We start from the raw sequence: 8,867 nt of genomic DNA on the forward strand, positions 1-8,867 counted from the left end.
AGAGAGAGAGAGAGAGAGAGAGAGAGAGAGAGAGAAAGAGAGGAGGGGGAAGGGAGGAGGAGGAGAAGGAAGAAAGATTGACCAGGAGCACATGGAAAGAGGGGGTGGAAGAGTAGAAAGGGAGCAAGGTTCAGAAAGAGAAGGTAGTCAGAGAATAAGAGAGTAAGAGTCCAAGGAAAGGGCAAACAGACTCTTTATTGTAAGCCAGGTAACTATGAAGCAGGGCCTAGCAGGATTGCTAATGTGGTGTTGAGAATTTTTCTTTCAAAATCTACAAAAATTGTCTTGGAATTTTAATGGGGATTTCATTGAATCTATAGATTGATTTTGCTAAGAAATTTATTTTCACTATGTTAATCCTGCCTATCCATGAGCATGGGAGCTTGTCCCATCTTCTCATATCTTCTTCAATTTCTTTCTTCAGGGGCTTGAAGTTCTTGTCCTATAGATATTTCACTTGCTTGGTTAAAGTTACACCAAGATATTTATATTATATGTAGCTATTTTAAAGAGTATATTTTCCCTAATTTGTTTCTTGGTCAGTTTATCTTTGTGTAGAGGAGAGCTGCTGACTTCTTTGAGTTAATTTTGTATCCAACCACCTTGCTGTAGCTGTTACTCACCTGTGGGAGTTCTCTGGTAGTATTTTTCTGGTCACTTATGTATACTATCTTTTCATCAACAAATAGCAATCCTTCATTTCTTCTTTTCTGATTTTTATCCTTCTGATCTCCTTTAGTTGTCTTATTGCTCTGTCTAAAACTTCAAGTATTATAATGAATACATAAGGAGAGAGTGAACAGCCTTGTCTAATCCCTGATTTAGTGTTATTGCTATAAGTTTCCCTCAATTTAGCTTGATGTTGGCTACTGACTTTCTCTATATTGCATTGCTAATGTTTTGGTATGTTTCTTGTATCTTTTATCCCTCTAGTACTTTTAACATGAAAGCGTGTTGTATTTTGTGAAAGGCTTTTGCAGCATTTATTGAAATGATCATAGGACTACTTCCTTTCTGTTTGTTTCTATGGTATTTTTCTGTTGTAGTAGGTATTGCTGTGGGAGGTGGGATTAAACTCAATGGTCCTGGTATGGCAGGCCTCTGATGAGTATCCTTGGGCTCTATGGTCATGGATCTGCAGATCTGTATGACTCAGGATCTGAAGTTCTATATGGTTCAGGAGTGTCAGATTCATTGACAGTGGGCACAGAGGCAGCAGAGAATGGATGTCTGCCTGTGCTATCAGCCTGCTCATTGGACTCAGCAAAAAGGGAAGCTAGATGGGGGAAGAGTAGCTTTCCTGTATGGTTCAAGATCCACAGGTCTGATGAAGGTGAATGGAGAGGTTGAGAGAGAATGGAAGTCCCCCTGGGATAGCAGGCTGTTCATGACAGCTCAACTTTTTTCAGAGGAATCAGGCCCATTGGAAATCTTATATTAAAGTTTTAATCATCTTATGCAACTTAGATAAATAGTAGAATTATAGGTATATAAATTAATACATACTTCGTATTAATATGTTTTATACATGTGAGTGAAAAGCAACTTTATACATTATTCTCTGAGAAATTAAGGCACTAACTAGTCAGACAGAAAGACTCAGAGCATAAATGCTCTTGCCACTGAACCCTAATGTCCTGAATAAATAAATAAATAAATAAATAAATAAATTACATGATAAATTCTTCTTTCATGAAATGTTTCTTCATTCTCCCTCAAGACTACTTGAAAAATATAGTATATGAGTATTTTTGTATGTTATTAAGTTGTATTTTATTGGGTAGAAATACAAAATTCATTGACATATACAGATTAGCAAATATAAGCTTGTGATGATACATTTACATAAGAAAATCAATCTTAAATCTATACAGCAACAAATAAAAAATGTCATATGACCTATAGAAACACACACTCACACACACACATACAAACACATATTGACTAATGTCAATCTCATCATCTAACATCCTTTTTACAGTCCCTTTTCCCCTACAAGAATATTTCCCGCATTATAGACTTTTTACTTTATCTTCTGAAACATTTACTTTTATAACATTGATGTTTTTTATAACATTTACTTTTATAACATTGATGATCTCACTGTTCGAGATCATTGCTGCCCCAGCATACCCTTGTCCACCATTAATGAGGCTATTATTTTTGGTGAGCCATGTTACCTCTGAGTCTATCAAAACAGTCATGCAGAGGCCCATCTATTGAGCTCAGGGGCAGGCAGCAGGGCAGCTGAAAATTTTTCCTTGTGGCATTCAAGAAGAGAGGCTTGTAATGAATCATTCTTCCATCCAAATTTTTCAGGACCTCTAAGAGATCTTGAGGTTTTGTTTTGTTTCTGTTGTCACTGGGAAGTCATTTATAAACTGGTGAAGAGACTTTATCTTTAGGTTTTAGCAAGACAGAATACTGAACTTTATTAATTATCAACAAAAATAGCTGATGGGTTTCCTTTTACTTTTAGGGTTACCCTGGGCTTAAGGAGGGAGAACTTTTGATCTTCAGGCCCCTTACTTCCTTCTTCTGAATCTATCTGTTTTATGAGTCTCCAAATGTCTTCTGGTTTGTCTGTGACTGCCAGATCTTGAGTCTGTTGCTTCTGATCTCTCATCTGCTTCTCTTCTGTAGTTTTCCTACTATTAAATACTCTCTTTGCCACTAGCACTAAGCCCTTCAGACTCCTTGTTCCTAACCTCTCAACCATCTGGATCATTTTTCTTAATATCTGGAGCTGCCTGATTAATAAAGCTAGAGTGACTGCTGTCTTTGCTTCTGTTACTTTAGGGTTAATGGGAGTATATTGTTAAAAAGTGTCTATGACCCTCTCTAAAATATCTCTAGGGCTTTTATTTTCTCCTGTCTAAAGTCATGCACTCTGGCCGAATTTATAGGCCATCTTACCAGCAGAGATTGACAGTAGACCAAGAGCCTCCTCTTAACTGCAGTGGTATTAAAGTTCTAGGTTGGGTGAGCTAGGGAGAAGCAAGCATCAGTAGCTGCTTGGTTAATGGTGGGCTCCCCTGTGGGATCAGGAGCCAGCTTTATGGCATCTTCAGTGGTGAAGGGACCCTGTAGAATGTGGTAGATGTAGCCTGTCTCATGTTAATAAGTCAAAATTAAAGTCACTTTTTCAAAGTTATCTCATCAAAGTTATCTTGTGAAGGTTATCTCATCCATATCATCTTGTGAAATTCATCTTGTAAAGAGAAACACAAACACAACATGCAAAACCACAAATAAAACCTTACTATTGAGCAGAAACAAGAAAGAGCCAGAAAGTTTCACTCATGAAAAAGACCACTCTCTGCCTCCCAAAACTCAAAACTCAAGTCTAACGTTTGCTCTCTATCAAGTAGAAATGAGAAACAACTAGAAGGTGGTACACACACACACACACACACACACACACACACACACACACGAAAAGAACCATATTAATGGGCATCTCTTGCCTCCCCTGAGCCCAGACTCAACCAACCCAACCCAAGGCTCAGGATGTATCCTGTCCCTGTCATAGCAATAGCTTCCAGACACATCTGTCCTAAATACAAATTGACCACTGAACAAATTCAAGACCTTGTTCCCAAGAAGATGTGGCACCATTTAGAATCAGTGAAAAGAAAAAGGCACAACCAGAAAAAAAAAACCAATCAAAACCAGAAAACCTACAGTCTACAATAACAAGAACCAACCAGACGGTGGCACTCCCAGAAGATAAATGAGGCCCCACTTAGAATCTGTGAGCAGAGACAGCCAGCAACAAAAAACCAAAACCATAAAAAAGATATAGCACATAGTAACAAGAACCAACCAGAAAGTGGCACTCACCGAAGATGGATGTGCCACCACTCAGACCTGTAAGAATAAGGATAAAGCCCACAAGAACCAACAAGAAGGTTGTACTCACACAGACACAAAAATCATCAATACTACACAAATGTTTACTCAGACCTGGAAAAATTCAATAGCAATATCAGAGCTCATAGAAACCTTTTGCAGCATGGGTCAAACCTAGAAAAATTATCATGGCAACACAAGCCACCAGGTTCCACACAAGTACATCATCTCATCTCAACACAGCTGGAAGATTTACCACATTTATCTCTACACAAGCTTGCTTCTGTTCCACTCTGCAGATCTCACAGAAAACTCAGAAAAATTCAGCACTCAGACAGGCAAGAAGCCGGGAGGCACTGATCTTTTGAGTATTAGCCTAGAGACTGGAGCCAGGCTTGGGTTTTGTTGGGCGCAAGTTGGAAACCAATGCTAGTTACCAGCCTGTTAGTTTATCTGAGTTTAAACTTAGGTCAGGTTCTATAAAGGAGAGTCTGAACTTAAAAATTTGACCTGTCAGAGCACAAGGAGATAGGGCCAGAGGGCAAGGAGAATGAACAGAGATCTGCAGCTGAGTATGGTCAGGGATTTAGAAAGTATCTCAAGGATCTGCCAAAAACCTGGGAGGGGAGAAGCACCCAGAAATCAAATGAATTAAACTTAGGTGAGACTCACAGCAGTGGATTATGTTACCTGATGTGGCCATCTCCTGTAGCCCAGCAGGAACCCAACTGGATCAATAGGGACACCAACCAACCCACAAAAATTTCAAACAAAAATTTATCTTTTATACAAAAAAATTAAGAGAAGGGGGATGGATTAAAGAAGGAGGGAATGGCCACCCAAAACTGGCCTAACTTCAGACCAATCCCATGGTGACACACCAGTCTGTGACACTATTAATGATATTCAGTTATTCTAGCAATCAGGAGCTTAGCATAAGAGTCCTTTGAGAGGCTCCACCCAGCAGCTGATTGAAACATATTCTGAGACCCATATCCAAACATTGGATGGAGCTCAGAGACTCTTATGGAAGAGCAGATGGATGAATTAAAGGCCCAGATGGGGGTAGAAACTCCACTAGAAGACCAACACCAACATAGTCAACAATCCTGGAGCCTTTGGGACTCTCAGAGTTAACCACCAAACAAAGAGCATACACGGTCTGAACCTAGTTTCCCCTGCAAATATGTAGCAGAAGTGCTGCTCAGTCTTCATGTGGTTCCCTCACAACTGAAGCAGGGACAATATAGGCTCACTTAACTTGGCTACCTTGTCTGTAATCAGTGGGAGAGGATGTACCTAGCACTGCAAAGACATTTGCCAGGTTTGGGGAATTTGGGGTTTGGGAGGGCATCACATTCTCAAAATTGAAGGGGAGGGAAGATCAAGAGATGTACTATGTGAGGGTGTAATAGGCATGGGGGGCAGCATTTGAAGTAATTTGCATTAATTATTTAAATAATTGATTAATTAAACAAAAAAGAATACCATTCACAACAATTTAAAAAAGAAAAACAACAAAAGCAAAAAAAGCAGAAAAACCAAATGAACCCAAATAACCACCCCAATTTTATAAACTAAACGAAGAAAGATCTCTATACTAAAATACTTAAATTTATGACTAAAGTAATTAAAGAACGCATTCAAAATAGGAAAGACAACATTTTCCTGGTCTTGATTTTCTATAAATGAGCATTCTAAAAAAAAAATTCATAGATTCAATCCTTATGACATTTTTCACAGATATAAAAAAAATCATAAAATTCATAGGGAAGTGCAAAGGATTTCAGATAGATAAAGCAATCCCTAATGAAATATATAATGCAAGAGTGAAAGTGATACCTGAATTTAAATTATACCACATAACATCAGAAAAAGGAAATATTTCATTGCATAAGAAAAGTTTGTAGAACTTCAATCAACTTTTGTAAGAATTTGTATTCTATAATTTGCTTTATTGTTATTGATGTCTAATAGATAATATTCACAGATTGTGAATTTTGTAAAGACTTAATATGTTAAATATATTAATTTCTATAGACTTAATCATATTTATTTATATGTAAGGGTGATTTTCCTTTTTTTCTAAGAGTGGATTCATATTGCATAATTATATCTATACAAACAAACAAAAATGGAAGAGTGTGAGGAATCGTGTAGATGACACAAAATCACTAGAGCATAAATTTACATGCATTAAAATGAAACTGAGGAAGTGTAATTAATAAATATGTCTGATAGCTTCATGGAAAATTGTTTTCTAAAATAATGTATGAAAGTGAAATTCTGAAAACAAGATATCTGTTCACTTGCAGAGTTTGAATAGTTAAACTGTAACTTTCAGGAAGGGCTTGCTTTCAGCTTGTCACTCACTTTAACTCATTGACATGGACCTTTAGATTTGTAATCCTCAGCATAGTATTTTTTTTAATTTAATTTAAAACTATTGGATAATTTTTTACATAAGTACACTATTTTCATCATTTCCACTTACTTTTCTCCTATGCAACTCTTCACTTGCCCCAACTCCCTCTCAAAATCATGGTGTACATAAACAAACACACAGACACACATGCGCGCACACACACACACACACACACACACACACACACACACCACAAACGTAAGGTTTTGCCAGCAAGTTGACATGTCTACTGATGTTATTATGCTAGTCTTGCTTAAGCAAATACAATTTTATGTTTTCTGGGTGTAGCTTCCCTGCCATTATACAAGATATTCTCTCAAAGCAAGCTTTCTGAACCTCTGCTTCATATAATCTTTTGAGACATATTTTGTTATATTCCCTGAGCCTCGGATGTAGAAGTCATGCTATAGATGCATAAATTGGGACTTAGAAATACACAGTTAATTTTCTACATTTTTTCTAGGGGTGATGTTCCATATTTTTCTCCATATGATAGAAAAAGTAGCTTCTCTGATAAAGGTAGAAAGTTAATTCTACATGAAGATGAACGAATAAATATTTCAAATACATTTAAAATTATGCTGCTGAAGAAATTTACGGAAGGAGATTTTCCTCTATGGTCTATGACTACATTAGCATGAATAGTGGGTTAGGTTTATACTATTAGGTTTAATATGGAGCATGTCTTAAGTTTAATCACATAGCATGTGGTTATAACCATAACTTCAGTGCCACTGCTGCAAACTTAAGTACATCTTTCCATGAATATAGTTGTGCTGGTATATAGGCTCTGTAGCTGTCTGGAACTTTTTATAAATTTTCTCCCTTGGCAGATTCCATAGCATCTTAGAATATATTAGATGTAGACTTCAGAGAGCAGATGAAATCTTGAAAGAAAGATATAGCTGGGAAGCTACAAAAATGTTCAGAATGTTATTTGGAAGTATTTTACATACCATACATTCTGAATTGTTTTTAGCAATGACAATTAAATATTAAATTAAGAATTGTAATATAATTTTCTTTAGGTTTAAATATCATAAAGAGATTAAAATTATACACAGCTAAAAGTCACATGCATGCAGAATCCTATTGTAAATTCAAAACAATAACAAAATCATTGTAACACACATACATTTCTCTCTTCTTCGTAATTCCTACAGCGGATAGTTCCTGCATAAGAATCTATATGGTCACTGTGGTGAGAAATCCTGGCAAGATCACACTGATTGGGCACAGTTCCCTCCTCCATACACTCATATACTATTTTCTCAGCAGTCTGTTCTTCATTGATGTCTGCCATTCCATAGTCAATAACTAAAAAATGTTTGTGAACTTTGTGAGAGAGGAAAACAACATCTCTTTAATACTATTCAGCACTATTTCTTTCACATTTTTGTCATTGCAGCATTTTATATGTTAGTTACCATTGCAGATGACCCCATGTTACCATCTATAACATCTTGTTTTACAATGTGACCATGTTATATCAATTTACATTTCCCTGGTTTCAGGGGTATATATTATTGTGTTTTGTACATCAGCTCACATAGGCTTGATGATCAGAGTATAGTTCTATATTTTACATGTGATAAACCAACAATTTTATAATCTTCTTCCCCCTCAAGGCTTCTCCACTTGAGTTAGAGTTCTTAGGTTATAGTGCTTGATCATGTGTTTTGGTACATTTAACATTATTATCCCAAACTTGGATATTCTCATATCTTACAACCTCATCATTGCCAGCATCATCCTGTGGGTTCTGTCTGACTAGAAGAGATGGGCACACATTTTGGTCTTCCCTTTTCTTGAGTTTCACATGGTCTGTGAATTATATCTTGGGTATGCTGAGCTTTTAGGCTAATAGCCACTTATCGATGAGTGCATACTATGGGTGTTCTTTTTCGCATGGTTTGCTTCACTCAGGTTGGAAATGGTTGTACCAGAAAGAAATCCCACCAGCAATGAAGGAGTGTTTCTGTTTCTCCACATCCTTTCCAACATGTGTTGTCATCTGAGGTTTCTTAATCTTAATCATTCTGATTGGTGTATGGTAACATTTCAGGGTCATTTTGATTTGCATTTCCCTGATCAATAACTAAGACTTTGGACATTTTTTATGGGATTCTTTATTTACATTTCAAATGTTGTTCCCTTTCCCAGTTTCCCCTCTGCAAACACCCCATCTCTTCCCCCCTTACCCTGCTTCTATGAGGCTGCTGCCCCATCCACCTTACCATTCCACACTGTGGCATAAAGCCTTCAGAGGACTAAGGGTCTCCCCTCCCATTGATGCCAGATAAGGCCCCTTTATCTCCTTCTGTCCTTCCCCAAACTCCTCCATTGGAGTCCTTGTGCTCAGTTAGATGATTGTGAGCCTTCACATCTGTATTGGTCAGGATCTGGCATAGCCTCTCAAGAAACAGCTGTATCAGGCTCAGGTCAGCAAGCACTTCATGGTATCTGCTATAGTGTCTGGGTTTGGTGTCTACATTTGGGATGGATCCCCAGGTGGGGCTGTCTCTGGTGGCCTTTCCTTAAGTCTCTTCTCTACTCTTTGCTCCTGTATTTCCTTTAGACAGGAGCAATT

At 37.4% G+C, this 8,867-nt stretch overlaps 1 pseudogene; it reads left to right on the forward strand.

The window, feature by feature from the left end:
• The first annotated feature begins 2,883 nt into the window (after positions 1-2,883).
• On the forward strand, positions 2,884-8,051 carry LOC110328328 (annotated as a pseudogene).
• Positions 8,052-8,867: the final 816 nt, after the last annotated feature.

This window comes from Mus pahari, chromosome 10, assembly GCF_900095145.1.
Source record: "Mus pahari chromosome 10, PAHARI_EIJ_v1.1, whole genome shotgun sequence".
Lineage (NCBI taxonomy): Eukaryota > Metazoa > Chordata > Mammalia > Rodentia > Muridae > Mus > Mus pahari.